Source organism: Oncorhynchus mykiss, chromosome 18 (genome assembly GCF_057628025.1).
Source record: "Oncorhynchus mykiss isolate SJ-2025 chromosome 18, ASM5762802v1, whole genome shotgun sequence".
Lineage (NCBI taxonomy): Eukaryota > Metazoa > Chordata > Actinopteri > Salmoniformes > Salmonidae > Oncorhynchus > Oncorhynchus mykiss.
In genome coordinates, this window is record NC_143039.1 from 75,475,717 (window position 1) to 75,491,114 (window position 15,398).

Sequence of the window (15,398 nt, forward strand, 5' to 3'; positions counted from 1 at the left end):
AAATACATTCCTTCGAGCCGGATTTGAACCAGCGACCTAAGGATTGCTACAATTATAACCTACAGTCCTCTGCTCTACCAACTGAGCTATCGAAGGTGGACGAGTAATTCCCAAAGCCATGACCTAGATGGTAAGAAGTCCAGCTGATCATATGTTCCTTCTTAAAATATGATCTATAATCTGCTTAGTGTGGTGGTTTCATGTAGATGCAGGGGATTGATCTGATGTCCTCATACATGCAAAGCATTCGCTCTTGCTCTGAGCTACATCCCCTTAGAATGCCAGTAGTTGCATTTGGGGATAGTGAAAAAGTGAGCCGAGGGTAATGAATGCTTTTTTTGCCCTTGTCTCAGGATGGTAAGTCGGTGGTTGAAGATATCGCTCTAGTGGCGTGGGGGCTGTGCTTTGGCAAAGTGTGTGGGGTTATATCCTGCCTGTTAGGCCCTGACCAGGGGTATCGTCGGACGGGGCCACAGTTTCTCCCGACCCCTCCTGTCTCAGCCTCCAGTATTTATGCTGCAATAGTTTGTGTGTCGGGGGGCTGGGGTCAGTCTGTTATAGCTAGAGTATTTCTCCTGTCTTATCCGGTGTCCTGTGTCTATTTATGCATGCTCTCTCTAATTCTCTCTCTCTTTCTCTCTTATTTGCTCTTTCTTTCTCTTGGAGAAGGACCTGAGCCCTAAGACCATGCTTCAGGTCTTCCCGGCCTGATGACTCCTTGCTGTCCCCAGTCCACCTGGTTGTGCTGCTGCTCCAGTTTCAAGTGTTCTGCTTGCGGCTATGGAACCCTGACCGGTTCACCGGACGTGCGACCTGTCCCAGACCTGTTGTTTTAAACTCTCTAGAGACAGCAGGTGTGGTAGAGATACTCTGAATAATCATCTATGAAAAGCCAACTGACATTTACTTCTGATGTGCTGACCTGTTGCACCCTCAACAACCACTGTGATTATTATTTTTTGACCGTGCTGGTCATCTATGAACATTTGAACATCTTGGCCATGTTTTGTTATAATCGATAATATGTTTGTCAAACACAAGTCAAAGTGCACTGCTGTCAAAAGTTGGAGCAAGCCACAAGAAAAAATGATTTCCTCCGAGCCGGAATTGAACCAGCGACCTAAGGATTGCTACAATTATTACCTACAGTCCTCCGCTCTACCAACTGAGCTATCGAAGGTGGACAAGTAATTCCTAAAGCCATGACCTAGATGATAAGAAGTTCAGCTGATCATATGTTCCTTCTTAAAATATGATCTATAATCTGCTTAGTGTGGTGGTTTCATGTAGATGCAGGGGATTGATCTGATGTCCTCATACATGCAAAGCATTCGCTCTTGCGCTGAGCTACATCCCCTTAGAATGCCAGTAGTTGCATTTGGGGATAGTGAAAAAGTGAGCCGAGGGTAATGAATGCTTTTTTTGCCCTTGTCTCAGGATGGTAAGTCGGTGGTTGAAGATATCGCTCTAGTGGCGTGGGGGCTGTGCTTTGGCAAAGTGTGTGGGGTTATATCCTGCCTGTTAGGCCCTGACCGGGGGTATCGTCGGACGGGGCCACAGTTTCTCCCGACCCCTCCTGTCTCAGCCTCCAGTATTTATGTTGCAGTAGTTTGTGTGTCGGGGGGCTGGGGTCAGTCTGTTATAGCTAGAGTATTTCTCCTGTCTTATCCGGTGTCCTGTGTCTATTTATGCATGCTCTCTCTAATTCTCTCTCTTTCTCTCTTCTTTGCTCTTTCTTTCTCTTGGAGAAGGACCTGAGCCCTAAGACCATGCTTCAGGTCTTCCCGGCCTGATGACTCCTTGCTGTCCCCAGTCCACCTGGTTGTGCTGCTGCTCCAGTTTCAAGTGTTCTGCCTGCGGCTATGGAACCCTGACCGGTTCACCGGACGTGCGACCTGTCCCAGACCTGTTGTTTTAAACTCTCTAGAGACAGCAGGTGTGGTAGAGATACTCTGAATAATCAGCTATGAAAAGCCAACTGACATTTACTTCTGATGTGCTGATCTGTTGCACCCTCAACAACCACTGTGATTATTATTTTTTCAAACTGCTGGTCGTCTATGAACATTTGAACATCTTGGCCATGTTTTGTTATAATCGATACCCGGAACAGCCAGACGATGACTGGCCACCCCTCACAGCCTGGTTCCTCTCTAGGTTTTTTCCTAGGTTTTTGGCCTTTCTAGGGAGTTTTTTCTAGCCACCGTGCTTCTACACCTGCATTGCTTGCTGTTTGGGGTTGTAGGCTGGGTTTCTGTACAGCACTTTGTGACATCAGCTGATGAAAGAAGGACTTTATAAAAATATTTGATTGATTTGATTGTCAAGTTAAAGTGCACTGCTGTCAAAAACCGCTGAAAAAGTTATCCTCCTTTGAGCCAGTGTGAGCCAGTGACATAAGGATTGTTGCAATTTCAAATACACTCCGCGACTTTACCAACTGTCCTATGGAAGGTCAACAAGTTATGAATTTGGCGATCTCAGGGAAAGATAATATGTTTGTCAAACACAAGTCAAAGTGCACTGCTGTCAAAAGTTGGAGCAAGCCAAAAGAAAAAATACATTCCTTCGAGCCGGATTTGAACCAGCGACCTAAGGATTGCTACAATTATAACCTACAGTCCTCCGCTCTACCAACTGAGCTATCGAAGGTGGACAAGTAATTCCCAAAGCCATGACCTAGATGGTAAGAAGTTCAGCTGATCATATGTTCCTTCTTAAAATATGATCTATAATCTGCTTAGTGTGGTGGTTTCATGTAGATGCAGGGGATTGATCTGATGTCCTCATACATGCAAAGCATTCGCTCTTGCGCTGAGCTACATCCCCTTAGAATGCCAGTAGTTGCATTTGGGGATAGTGAAAAAGTGAGCCGAGGGTAATGAATGCTTTTTTTGCCCTTGTCTCAGGATGGTAAGTCGGTGGTTGAAGATATCGCTCTAGTGGCGTGGGGGCTGTGCTTTGGCAAAGTGTGTGGGGTTATATCCTGCCTGTTAGGCCCTGACCAGGGGTATCGTCGGACGGGGCCACAGTTTCTCCCGACCCCTCCTGTCTCAGCCTCCAGTATTTATGCTGCAGTAGTTTGTGTGTCGGGTGGCTGGGGTCAGTCTGTTATAGCTAGAGTATTTCTCCTGTCTTATCCGGTGTCCTGTGTCTATTTATGCATGCTCTCTCTAATTCTCTCTCTTTCTCTCTTCTTTGCTCTTTCTTTCTCTTGGAGAAGGACCTGAGCCCTAAGACCATGCTTCAGGTCTTCCCGGCCTGATGACTCCTTGCTGTCCCCAGTCCACCTGGTTGTGCTGCTGCTCCAGTTTCAAGTGTTCTGCCTGCGGCTATGGAACCCTGACCGGTTCACCGGACGTGCGACCTGTCCCAGACCTGTTGTTTTAAACTCTCTAGAGACAGCAGGTGTGGTAGAGATACTCTGAATAATCAGCTATGAAAAGCCAACTGACATTTACTTCTGATGTGCTGATCTGTTGCACCCTCAACAACCACTGTGATTATTATTTTTTCAAACTGCTGGTCGTCTATGAACATTTGAACATCTTGGCCATGTTTTGTTATAATCGATACCCGGAACAGCCAGACGATGACTGGCCACCCCTCACAGCCTGGTTCCTCTCTAGGTTTTTTCCTAGGTTTTTGGCCTTTCTAGGGAGTTTTTTCTAGCCACCGTGCTTCTACACCTGCATTGCTTGCTGTTTGGGGTTGTAGGCTGGGTTTCTGTACAGCACTTTGTGACATCAGCTGATGAAAGAAGGACTTTATAAAAATATTTGATTGATTTGATTGTCAAGTTAAAGTGCACTGCTGTCAAAAACCGCTGAAAAAGTTATCCTCCTTTGAGCCAGTGTGAGCCAGTGACATAAGGATTGTTGCAATTTCAAATACACTCCGCGACTTTACCAACTGTCCTATGGAAGGTCAACAAGTTATGAATTTGGCGATCTCAGGGAAAGATAATATGTTTGTCAAACACAAGTCAAAGTGCACTGCTGTCAAAAGTTGGAGCAAGCCAAAAGAAAAAATACATTCCTTCGAGCCGGATTTGAACCAGCGACCTAAGGATTGCTACAATTATAACCTACAGTCCTCCGCTCTACCAACTGAGCTATCGAAGGTGGACAAGTAATTCCCAAAGCCATGACCTAGATGGTAAGAAGTTCAGCTGATCATATGTTCCTTCTTAAAATATGATCTATAATCTGCTTAGTGTGGTGGTTTCATGTAGATGCAGGGGATTGATCTGATGTCCTCATACATGCAAAGCATTCGCTCTTGCGCTGAGCTACATCCCCTTAGAATGCCAGTAGTTGCATTTGGGGATAGTGAAAAAGTGAGCCGAGGGTAATGAATGCTTTTTTTGCCCTTGTCTCAGGATGGTAAGTCGGTGGTTGAAGATATCGCTCTAGTGGCGTGGGGGCTGTGCTTTGGCAAAGTGTGTGGGGTTATATCCTGCCTGTTAGGCCCTGACCAGGGGTATCGTCGGACGGGGCCACAGTTTCTCCCGACCCCTCCTGTCTCAGCCTCCAGTATTTATGCTGCAGTAGTTTGTGTGTCGGGGGGCTGGGGTCAGTCTGTTATAGCTAGAGTATTTCTCCTGTCTTATCCGGTGTCCTGTGTCTATTTATGCATGCTCTCTCTAATTCTCTCTCTCTTTCTCTCTTATTTGCTCTTTCTTTCTCTTGGAGAAGGACCTGAGCCCTAAGACCATGCTTCAGGTCTTCCCGGCCTGATGACTCCTTGCTGTCCCCAGTCCACCTGGTTGTGCTGCTGCTCCAGTTTCAAGTGTTCTGCTTGCGGCTATGGAACCCTGACCGGTTCACCGGACGTGCGACCTGTCCCAGACCTGTTGTTTTAAACTCTCTAGAGACAGCAGGTGTGGTAGAGATACTCTGAATAATCAGCTATGAAAAGCCAACTGACATTTACTTCTGATGTGCTGACCTGTTGCACCCTCAACAACCACTGTGATTATTATTTTTTGACCCTGCTGGTCATCTATGAACATTTGAACATCTTGGCCATGTTTTGTTATAATCGATACCCGGAACAGCCAGACGATGACTGGCCACCCCTCACAGCCTGGTTCCTCTCTAGCTTTTTTCCTAGGTTTTGGCCTTTCTAGGGAGTTTTTCCTAGCCACCGTGCTTCTACACCTGCATTGCTTGCTGTTTGGGGTTTTAGGCTGGGTTTCTGTACAGCACTTTGTGACATCAGCTGATGAAAGAAGGACTTTATAAAAATATTTGATTGATTTGATTGTCAAGTTAAAGTGCACTGCTGTCAAAAACCGCTGAAAAAGTTATCCTCCTTTGAGCCAGTGTGAGCCAGTGACATAAGGATTGTTGCAATTTCAAATACACTCCGCGACTTTACCAACTGTCCTATGGAAGGTCAACAAGTTATGAATTTGGCGATCTCAGGGAAAGATAATATGTTTGTCAAACACAAGTCAAAGTGCACTGCTGTCAAAAGTTGGAGCAAGCCAAAAGAAAAAATACATTCCTTCGAGCCGGATTTGAACCAGCGACCTAAGGATTGCTACAATTATAACCTACAGTCCTCCGCTCTACCAACTGAGCTATCGAAGGTGGACAAGTAATTCCCAAAGCCATGACCTAGATGGTAAGAAGTTCAGCTGATCATATGTTCCTTCTTAAAATATGATCTATAATCTGCTTAGTGTGGTGGTTTCATGTAGATGCAGGGGATTGATCTGATGTCCTCATACATGCAAAGCATTCGCTCTTGCGCTGAGCTACATCCCCTTAGAATGCCAGTAGTTGCATTTGGGGATAGTGAAAAAGTGAGCCGAGGGTAATGAATGCTTTTTTTGCCCTTGTCTCAGGATGGTAAGTCGGTGGTTGAAGATATCGCTCTAGTGGCGTGGGGGCTGTGCTTTGGCAAAGTGTGTGGGGTTATATCCTGCCTGTTAGGCCCTGACCAGGGGTATCGTCGGACGGGGCCACAGTTTCTCCCGACCCCTCCTGTCTCAGCCTCCAGTATTTATGCTGCAGTAGTTTGTGTGTCGGGGGGCTGGGGTCAGTCTGTTATAGCTAGAGTATTTCTCCTGTCTTATCCGGTGTCCTGTGTCTATTTATGCATGCTCTCTCTAATTCTCTCTCTCTTTCTCTCTTATTTGCTCTTTCTTTCTATTGGAGAAGGACCTGAGCCCTAAGACCATGCTTCAGGTCTTCCCGGCCTGATGACTCCTTGCTGTCCCCAGTCCACCTGGTTGTGCTGCTGCTCCAGTTTCAAGTGTTCTGCTTGCGGCTATGGAACCCTGACCGGTTCACCGGACGTGCGACCTGTCCCAGACCTGTTGTTTTAAACTCTCTAGAGACAGCAGGTGTGGTAGAGATACTCTGAATAATCAGCTATGAAAAGCCAACTGACATTTACTTCTGATGTGCTGACCTGTTGCACCCTCAACAACCACTGTGATTATTATTTTTTGACCCTGCTGGTCATCTATGAACATTTGAACATCTTGGCCATGTTTTGTTATAATCGATACCCGGAACAGCCAGACGATGACTGGCCACCCCTCACAGCCTGGTTCCTCTCTAGTTTTTTTCCTAGGTTTTGGCCTTTCTAGGGAGTTTTTCCTAGCCACCGTGCTTCTACACCTGCATTGCTTGCTGTTTGGGGTTTTAGGCTGGGTTTCTGTACAGCACTTTGTGACATCAGCTGATGAAAGAAGGACTTTATAAAAATATTTGATTGATTTGATTGTCAAGTTAAAGTGCACTGCTGTCAAAAACCGCTGAAAAAGTTATCCTCCTTTGAGCCAGTGTGAGCCAGTGACATAAGGATTGTTGCAATTTCAAATACACTCCGCGACTTTACCAACTGTCCTATGGAAGGTCAACAAGTTATGAATTTGGCGATCTCAGGGAAAGATAATATGTTTGTCAAACACAAGTCAAAGTGCACTGCTGTCAAAAGTTGGAGCAAGCCAAAAGAAAAAATACATTCCTTCGAGCCGGATTTGAACCAGCGACCTAAGGATTGCTACAATTATTACCTACAGTCCTCCGCTCTACCAACTGAGCTATCGAAGGTGGACAAGTAATTCCTAAAGCCATGACCTAGATGATAAGAAGTTCAGCTGATCATATGTTCCTTCTTAAAATATGATCTATAATCTGCTTAGTGTGGTGGTTTCATGTAGATGCAGGGGATTGATCTGATGTCCTCATACATGCAAAGCATTCGCTCTTGCGCTGAGCTACATCCCCTTAGAATGCCAGTAGTTGCATTTGGGGATAGTGAAAAAGTGAGCCGAGGGTAATGAATGCTTTTTTTGCCCTTGTCTCAGGATGGTAAGTCGGTGGTTGAAGATATCGCTCTAGTGGCGTGGGGGCTGTGCTTTGGCAAAGTGTGTGGGGTTATATCCTGCCTGTTAGGCCCTGACCGGGGGTATCGTCGGACGGGGCCACAGTTTCTCCCGACCCCTCCTGTCTCAGCCTCCAGTATTTATGTTGCAGTAGTTTGTGTGTCGGGGGGCTGGGGTCAGTCTGTTATAGCTAGAGTATTTCTCCTGTCTTATCCGGTGTCCTGTGTCTATTTATGCATGCTCTCTCTAATTCTCTCTCTTTCTCTCTTCTTTGCTCTTTCTTTCTCTTGGAGAAGGACCTGAGCCCTAAGACCATGCTTCAGGTCTTCCCGGCCTGATGACTCCTTGCTGTCCCCAGTCCACCTGGTTGTGCTGCTGCTCCAGTTTCAAGTGTTCTGCCTGCGGCTATGGAACCCTGACCGGTTCACCGGACGTGCGACCTGTCCCAGACCTGTTGTTTTAAACTCTCTAGAGACAGCAGGTGTGGTAGAGATACTCTGAATAATCAGCTATGAAAAGCCAACTGACATTTACTTCTGATGTGCTGATCTGTTGCACCCTCAACAACCACTGTGATTATTATTTTTTCAAACTGCTGGTCGTCTATGAACATTTGAACATCTTGGCCATGTTTTGTTATAATCGATACCCGGAACAGCCAGACGATGACTGGCCACCCCTCACAGCCTGGTTCCTCTCTAGGTTTTTTCCTAGGTTTTTGGCCTTTCTAGGGAGTTTTTTCTAGCCACCGTGCTTCTACACCTGCATTGCTTGCTGTTTGGGGTTGTAGGCTGGGTTTCTGTACAGCACTTTGTGACATCAGCTGATGAAAGAAGGACTTTATAAAAATATTTGATTGATTTGATTGTCAAGTTAAAGTGCACTGCTGTCAAAAACCGCTGAAAAAGTTATCCTCCTTTGAGCCAGTGTGAGCCAGTGACATAAGGATTGTTGCAATTTCAAATACACTCCGCGACTTTACCAACTGTCCTATGGAAGGTCAACAAGTTATGAATTTGGCGATCTCAGGGAAAGATAATATGTTTGTCAAACACAAGTCAAAGTGCACTGCTGTCAAAAGTTGGAGCAAGCCAAAAGAAAAAATACATTCCTTCGAGCCGGATTTGAACCAGCGACCTAAGGATTGCTACAATTATAACCTACAGTCCTCCGCTCTACCAACTGAGCTATCGAAGGTGGACAAGTAATTCCTAAAGCCATAACCTAGATGGTAAGAAGTTCAGCTGATCATATGTTCCTTCTTAAAATATGATCTATAATCTGCTTAGTGTGGTGGTTTCATGTAGATGCAGGGGATTGATCTGATGTCCTCATACATGCAAAGCATTCGCTCTTGCGCTGAGCTACATCCCCTTAGAATGCCAGTAGTTGCATTTGGGGATAGTGAAAAAGTGAGCCGAGGGTAATGAATGCTTTTTTTGCCCTTGTCTCAGGATGGTAAGTCGGTGGTTGAAGATATCGCTCTAGTGGCGTGGGGGCTGTGCTTTGGCAAAGTGTGTGGGGTTATATCCTGCCTGTTAGGCCCTGACCAGGGGTATCGTCGGACGGGGCCACAGTTTCTCCCGACCCCTCCTGTCTCAGCCTCCAGTATTTATGCTGCAGTAGTTTGTGTGTCGGGGGGCTGGGGTCAGTCTGTTATAGCTAGAGTATTTCTCCTGTCTTATCCGGTGTCCTGTGTCTATTTATGCATGCTCTCTCTAATTCTCTCTCTCTTTCTCTCTTATTTGCTCTTTCTTTCTCTTGGAGAAGGACCTGAGCCCTAAGACCATGCTTCAGGTCTTCCCGGCCTGATGACTCCTTGCTGTCCCCAGTCCACCTGGTTGTGCTGCTGCTCCAGTTTCAAGTGTTCTGCTTGCGGCTATGGAACCCTGACCGGTTCACCGGACGTGCGACCTGTCCCAGACCTGTTGTTTTAAACTCTCTAGAGACAGCAGGTGTGGTAGAGATACTCTGAATAATCAGCTATGAAAAGCCAACTGACATTTACTTCTGATGTGCTGACCTGTTGCACCCTCAACAACCACTGTGATTATTATTTTTTGACCCTGCTGGTCATCTATGAACATTTGAACATCTTGGCCATGTTTTGTTATAATCGATACCCGGAACAGCCAGACGATGACTGGCCACCCCTCACAGCCTGGTTCCTCTCTAGCTTTTTTCCTAGGTTTTGGCCTTTCTAGGGAGTTTTTCCTAGCCACCGTGCTTCTACACCTGCATTGCTTGCTGTTTGGGGTTTTAGGCTGGGTTTCTGTACAGCACTTTGTGACATCAGCTGATGAAAGAAGGACTTTATAAAAATATTTGATTGATTTGATTGTCAAGTTAAAGTGCACTGCTGTCAAAAACCGCTGAAAAAGTTATCCTCCTTTGAGCCAGTGTGAGCCAGTGACATAAGGATTGTTGCAATTTCAAATACACTCCGCGACTTTACCAACTGTCCTATGGAAGGTCAACAAGTTATGAATTTGGCGATCTCAGGGAAAAATAATATGTTTGTCAAACACAAGTCAAAGTGCACTGCTGTCAAAAGTTGGAGCAAGCCAAAAGAAAAAATACATTCCTTCGAGCCGGATTTGAACCAGCGACCTAAGGATTGCTACAATTATAACCTACAGTCCTCCGCTCTACCAACTGAGCTATCGAAGGTGGACAAGTAATTCCCAAAGCCATAACCTAGATGGTAAGAAGTTCAGCTGATCATATGTTCCTTCTTAAAATATGATCTATAATCTGCTTAGTGTGGTGGTTTCATGTAGATGCAGGGGATTGATCTGATGTCCTCATACATGCAAAGCATTCGCTCTTGCGCTGAGCTACATCCCCTTAGAATGCCAGTAGTTGCATTTGGGGATAGTGAAAAAGTGAGCCGAGGGTAATGAATGCTTTTTTTGCCCTTGTCTCAGGATGGTAAGTCGGTGGTTGAAGATATCGCTCTAGTGGCGTGGGGGCTGTGCTTTGGCAAAGTGTGTGGGGTTATATCCTGCCTGTTAGGCCCTGACCAGGGGTATCGTCGGACGGGGCCACAGTTTCTCCCGACCCCTCCTGTCTCAGCCTCCAGTATTTATGCTGCAGTAGTTTGTGTGTCGGGGGGCTGGGGTCAGTCTGTTATAGCTAGAGTATTTCTCCTGTCTTATCCGGTGTCCTGTGTCTATTTATGCATGCTCTCTCTAATTCTCTCTCTCTTTCTCTCTTATTTGCTCTTTCTTTCTCTTGGAGAAGGACCTGAGCCCTAAGACCATGCTTCAGGTCTTACTGGCCTGATGACTCCTTGCTGTCCCCAGTCCACCTGGTTGTGCTGCTGCTCCAGTTTCAAGTGTTCTGCCTGCTGCTATGGAACCCTGACCGGTTCACCGGACGTGCGACCTGTCCCAGACCTGTTGTTTTAAACTCTCTAGAGACAGCAGGTGTGGTAGAGATACTCTGAATAATCAGCTATGAAAAGCCAACTGACATTTACTTCTGATGTGCTGACCTGTTGCACCCTCAACAACCACTGTGATTATTATTTTTTGACCGTGCTGGTCATCTATGAACATTTGAACATCTTGGCCATGTTTTGTTATAATCGATACCCGGAACAGCCAGACGATGACTGGCCACCCCTCACAGCCTGGTTCCTCTCTAGCTTTTTTCCTAGGTTTTGGCCTTTCTAGGGAGTTTTTACTAGCCACCGTGCTTCTACACCTGCATTGCTTGCTGTTTGGGGTTTTAGGCTGGGTTTCTGTACAGCACTTTGTGACATCAGCTGATGAAAGAAGGACTTTATAAAAATATTTGATTGATTTGATTGTCAAGTTAAAGTGCACTGCTGTCAAAAACCGCTGAAAAAGTTATCCTCCTTTGAGCCAGTGTGAGCCAGTGACATAAGGATTGTTGCAATTTCAAATACACTCCGCGACTTTACCAACTGTCCTATGGAAGGTCAACAAGTTATGAATTTGGCGATCTCAGGGAAAGATAATATGTTTGTCAAACACAAGTCAAAGTGCACTGCTGTCAAAAGTTGGAGCAAGCCAAAAGAAAAAATACATTCCTTCGAGCCGGATTTGAACCAGCGACCTAAGGATTGCTACAATTATAACCTACAGTCCTCCGCTCTACCAACTGAGCTATCGAAGGTGGACAAGTAATTCCCAAAGCCATAACCTAGATGGTAAGAAGTTCAGCTGATCATATGTTCCTTCTTAAAATATGATCTATAATCTGCTTAGTGTGGTGGTTTCATGTAGATGCAGGGGATTGATCTGATGTCCTCATACATGCAAAGCATTCGCTCTTGCGCTGAGCTACATCCCCTTAGAATGCCAGTAGTTGCATTTGGGGATAGTGAAAAAGTGAGCCGAGGGTAATGAATGCTTTTTTTGCCCTTGTCTCAGGATGGTAAGTCGGTGGTTGAAGATATCGCTCTAGTGGCGTGGGGGCTGTGCTTTGGCAAAGTGTGTGGGGTTATATCCTGCCTGTTAGGCCCTGACCAGGGGTATCGTCGGACGGGGCCACAGTTTCTCCCGACCCCTCCTGTCTCAGCCTCCAGTATTTATGCTGCAGTAGTTTGTGTGTCGGGGGGCTGGGGTCAGTCTGTTATAGCTAGAGTATTTCTCCTGTCTTATCCGGTGTCCTGTGTCTATTTATGCATGCTCTCTCTAATTCTCTCTCTCTTTCTCTCTTATTTGCTCTTTCTTTCTCTTGGAGAAGGACCTGAGCCCTAAGACCATGCTTCAGGTCTTACTGGCCTGATGACTCCTTGCTGTCCCCAGTCCACCTGGTTGTGCTGCTGCTCCAGTTTCAAGTGTTCTGCCTGCTGCTATGGAACCCTGACCGGTTCACCGGACGTGCGACCTGTCCCAGACCTGTTGTTTTAAACTCTCTAGAGACAGCAGGTGTGGTAGAGATACTCTGAATAATCAGCTATGAAAAGCCAACTGACATTTACTTCTGATGTGCTGACCTGTTGCACCCTCAACAACCACTGTGATTATTATTTTTTGACCGTGCTGGTCATCTATGAACATTTGAACATCTTGGCCATGTTTTGTTATAATCGATACCCGGAACAGCCAGACGATGACTGGCCACCCCTCACAGCCTGGTTCCTCTCTAGGTTTTTTCCTAGGTTTTTGGCCTTTCTAGGGAGTTTTTTCTAGCCACCGTGCTTCTACACCTGCATTGCTTGCTGTTTGGGGTTGTAGGCTGGGTTTCTGTACAGCACTTTGTGACATCAGCTGATGAAAGAAGGACTTTATAAAAATATTTGATTGATTTGATTGTCAAGTTAAAGTGCACTGCTGTCAAAAACCGCTGAAAAAGTTATCCTCCTTTGAGCCAGTGTGAGCCAGTGACATAAGGATTGTTGCAATTTCAAATACACTCCGCGACTTTACCAACTGTCCTATGGAAGGTCAACAAGTTATGAATTTGGCGATCTCAGGGAAAGATAATATGTTTGTCAAACACAAGTCAAAGTGCACTGCTGTCAAAAGTTGGAGCAAGCCAAAAGAAAAAATACATTCCTTCGAGCCGGATTTGAACCAGCGACCTAAGGATTGCTACAATTATAACCTACAGTCCTCCGCTCTACCAACTGAGCTATCGAAGGTGGACAAGTAATTCCCAAAGCCATGACCTAGATGGTAAGAAGTTCAGCTGATCATATGTTCCTTCTTAAAATATGATCTATAATCTGCTTAGTGTGGTGGTTTCATGTAGATGCAGGGGATTGATCTGATGTCCTCATACATGCAAAGCATTCGCTCTTGCGCTGAGCTACATCCCCTTAGAATGCCAGTAGTTGCATTTGGGGATAGTGAAAAAGTGAGCCGAGGGTAATGAATGCTTTTTTTGCCCTTGTCTCAGGATGGTAAGTCGGTGGTTGAAGATATCGCTCTAGTGGCGTGGGGGCTGTGCTTTGGCAAAGTGTGTGGGGTTATATCCTGCCTGTTAGGCCCTGACCAGGGGTATCGTCGGACGGGGCCACAGTTTCTCCCGACCCCTCCTGTCTCAGCCTCCAGTATTTATGCTGCAGTAGTTTGTGTGTCGGGGGGCTGGGGTCAGTCTGTTATAGCTAGAGTATTTCTCCTGTCTTATCCGGTGTCCTGTGTCTATTTATGCATGCTCTCTCTAATTCTCTCTCTCTTTCTCTCTTATTTGCTCTTTCTTTCTCTTGGAGAAGGACCTGAGCCCTAAGACCATGCTTCAGGTCTTCCCGGCCTGATGACTCCTTGCTGTCCCCAGTCCACCTGGTTGTGCTGCTGCTCCAGTTTCAAGTGTTCTGCTTGCGGCTATGGAACCCTGACCGGTTCACCGGACGTGCGACCTGTCCCAGACCTGTTGTTTTAAACTCTCTAGAGACAGCAGGTGTGGTAGAGATACTCTGAATAATCAGCTATGAAAAGCCAACTGACATTTACTTCTGATGTGCTGACCTGTTGCACCCTCAACAACCACTGTGATTATTATTTTTTGACCGTGCTGGTCATCTATGAACATTTGAACATCTTGGCCATGTTTTGTTATAATCGATAATATGTTTGTCAAACACAAGTCAAAGTGCACTGCTGTCAAAAGTTGGAGCAAGCCACAAGAAAAAATGATTTCCTTCGAGCCAGAATTGAACCAGCGACCTAAGGATTGCTACAATTATTACCTACAGTCCTCCGCTCTACCAACTGAGCTATCGAAGGTGGACAAGTAATTCCTAAAGCCATGACCTAGATGATAATAAGTTCAGCTGATCATATGTTCCTTCTTAAAATATGATCTATAATCTGCTTAGTGTGGTGGTTTCATGTAGATGCAGGGGATTGATCTGATGTCCTCATACATGCAAAGCATTCGCTCTTGCGCTGAGCTACATCCCCTTAGAATGCCAGTAGTTGCATTTGGGGATAGTGAAAAAGTGAGCCGAGGGTAATGAATGCTTTTTTTGCCCTTGTCTCAGGATGGTAAGTCGGTGGTTGAAGATATCGCTCTAGTGGCGTGGGGTCTGTGCTTTGGCAAAGTGTGTGGGGTTATATCCTGCCTGTTAGGCCCTGACCGGGGGTATCGTCGGACGGGGCCACAGTTTCTCCCGACCCCTCCTGTCTCAGCCTCCAGTATTTATGTTGCAGTAGTTTGTGTGTCGGGGGGCTGGGGTCAGTCTGTTATAGCTAGAGTATTTCTCCTGTCTTATCCGGTGTCCTGTGTCTATTTATGCATGCTCTCTCTAATTCTCTCTCTTTCTCTCTTCTTTGCTCTTTCTTTCTCTTGGAGAAGGACCTGAGCCCTAAGACCATGCTTCAGGTCTTCCCGGCCTGATGACTCCTTGCTGTCCCCAGTCCACCTGGTTGTGCTGCTGCTCCAGTTTCCAGTGTTCTGCCTGCGGCTATGGAACCCTGACCGGTTCACCGGACGTGCGACCTGTCCCAGACCTGTTGTTTTAAACTCTCTAGAGACAGCAGGTGTGGTAGAGATACTCTGAATAATCAGCTATGAAAAGCCAACTGACATTTACTTCTGATGTGCTGACCTGTTGCACCCTCAACAACCACTGTGATTATTATTTTTTCAAACTGCTGGTCGTCTATGAACATTTGAACATCTTGGCCATGTTTTGTTATAATCGATACCCGGAACAGCCAGACGATGACTGGCCACCCCTCACAGCCTGGTTCCTCTCTAGGTTTTTTCCTAGGTTTTTGGCCTTTCTAGGGAGTTTTTTCTAGCCACCGTGCTTCTACACCTGCATTGCTTGCTGTTTGGGGTTGTAGGCTGGGTTTCTGTACAGCACTTTGTGACATCAGCTGATGAAAGAAGGACTTTATAAAAATATTTGATTGATTTGATTGTCAAGTTAAAGTGCACTGCTGTCAAAAACCGCTGAAAAAGTTATCCTCCTTTGAGCCAGTGTGAGCCAGTGACATAAGGATTGTTGCAATTTCAAATACACTACGCGACTTTACCAACTGTCCTATGGAAGGTCAACAAGTTATGAATTTGGCGATCTCAGGGAAAGATAATATGTTTGTCAAACACAAGTCAAAGTGCACTGCTGTCA

The 15,398-nt window shown here is 45.9% G+C and overlaps 10 non-coding genes across 10 annotated transcripts; all 10 read right to left on the reverse strand.

Annotated features, from left to right (window-relative positions):
- Window positions 1-8: 8 nt before the first annotated feature.
- Window positions 9-96, reverse strand: trnay-gua (transfer RNA tyrosine (anticodon GUA)). Its single transcript is given in 2 exon segments — window positions 9-44; window positions 60-96. It is a non-coding gene; the product is annotated as a tRNA-Tyr (tRNA).
- Window positions 97-1,092: 996 nt separating this feature from the next.
- On the reverse strand, window positions 1,093-1,180 carry trnay-gua (transfer RNA tyrosine (anticodon GUA)). The gene is given in 2 exon segments: window positions 1,093-1,128; window positions 1,144-1,180. It is a non-coding gene; the product is annotated as a tRNA-Tyr (tRNA).
- A 1,384-nt stretch (window positions 1,181-2,564) lies between these two features.
- On the reverse strand, window positions 2,565-2,652 carry trnay-gua (transfer RNA tyrosine (anticodon GUA)). Its single transcript is given in 2 exon segments — window positions 2,565-2,600; window positions 2,616-2,652. It is a non-coding gene; the product is annotated as a tRNA-Tyr (tRNA).
- A 1,384-nt stretch (window positions 2,653-4,036) lies between these two features.
- trnay-gua (transfer RNA tyrosine (anticodon GUA)) lies at window positions 4,037-4,124 on the reverse strand. Its single transcript is given in 2 exon segments — window positions 4,037-4,072; window positions 4,088-4,124. It is a non-coding gene; the product is annotated as a tRNA-Tyr (tRNA).
- A 1,385-nt stretch (window positions 4,125-5,509) lies between these two features.
- trnay-gua (transfer RNA tyrosine (anticodon GUA)) lies at window positions 5,510-5,597 on the reverse strand. Its single transcript is given in 2 exon segments — window positions 5,510-5,545; window positions 5,561-5,597. It is a non-coding gene; the product is annotated as a tRNA-Tyr (tRNA).
- A 1,385-nt stretch (window positions 5,598-6,982) lies between these two features.
- Window positions 6,983-7,070, reverse strand: trnay-gua (transfer RNA tyrosine (anticodon GUA)). Its single transcript is given in 2 exon segments — window positions 6,983-7,018; window positions 7,034-7,070. It is a non-coding gene; the product is annotated as a tRNA-Tyr (tRNA).
- Window positions 7,071-8,454: 1,384 nt separating this feature from the next.
- On the reverse strand, window positions 8,455-8,542 carry trnay-gua (transfer RNA tyrosine (anticodon GUA)). The gene is given in 2 exon segments: window positions 8,455-8,490; window positions 8,506-8,542. It is a non-coding gene; the product is annotated as a tRNA-Tyr (tRNA).
- Window positions 8,543-9,927: 1,385 nt separating this feature from the next.
- trnay-gua (transfer RNA tyrosine (anticodon GUA)) lies at window positions 9,928-10,015 on the reverse strand. Its single transcript is given in 2 exon segments — window positions 9,928-9,963; window positions 9,979-10,015. It is a non-coding gene; the product is annotated as a tRNA-Tyr (tRNA).
- A 1,385-nt stretch (window positions 10,016-11,400) lies between these two features.
- trnay-gua (transfer RNA tyrosine (anticodon GUA)) lies at window positions 11,401-11,488 on the reverse strand. Its single transcript is given in 2 exon segments — window positions 11,401-11,436; window positions 11,452-11,488. It is a non-coding gene; the product is annotated as a tRNA-Tyr (tRNA).
- A 1,386-nt stretch (window positions 11,489-12,874) lies between these two features.
- On the reverse strand, window positions 12,875-12,962 carry trnay-gua (transfer RNA tyrosine (anticodon GUA)). Its single transcript is given in 2 exon segments — window positions 12,875-12,910; window positions 12,926-12,962. It is a non-coding gene; the product is annotated as a tRNA-Tyr (tRNA).
- Between the last annotated feature and the right edge of the window lie 2,436 nt (window positions 12,963-15,398).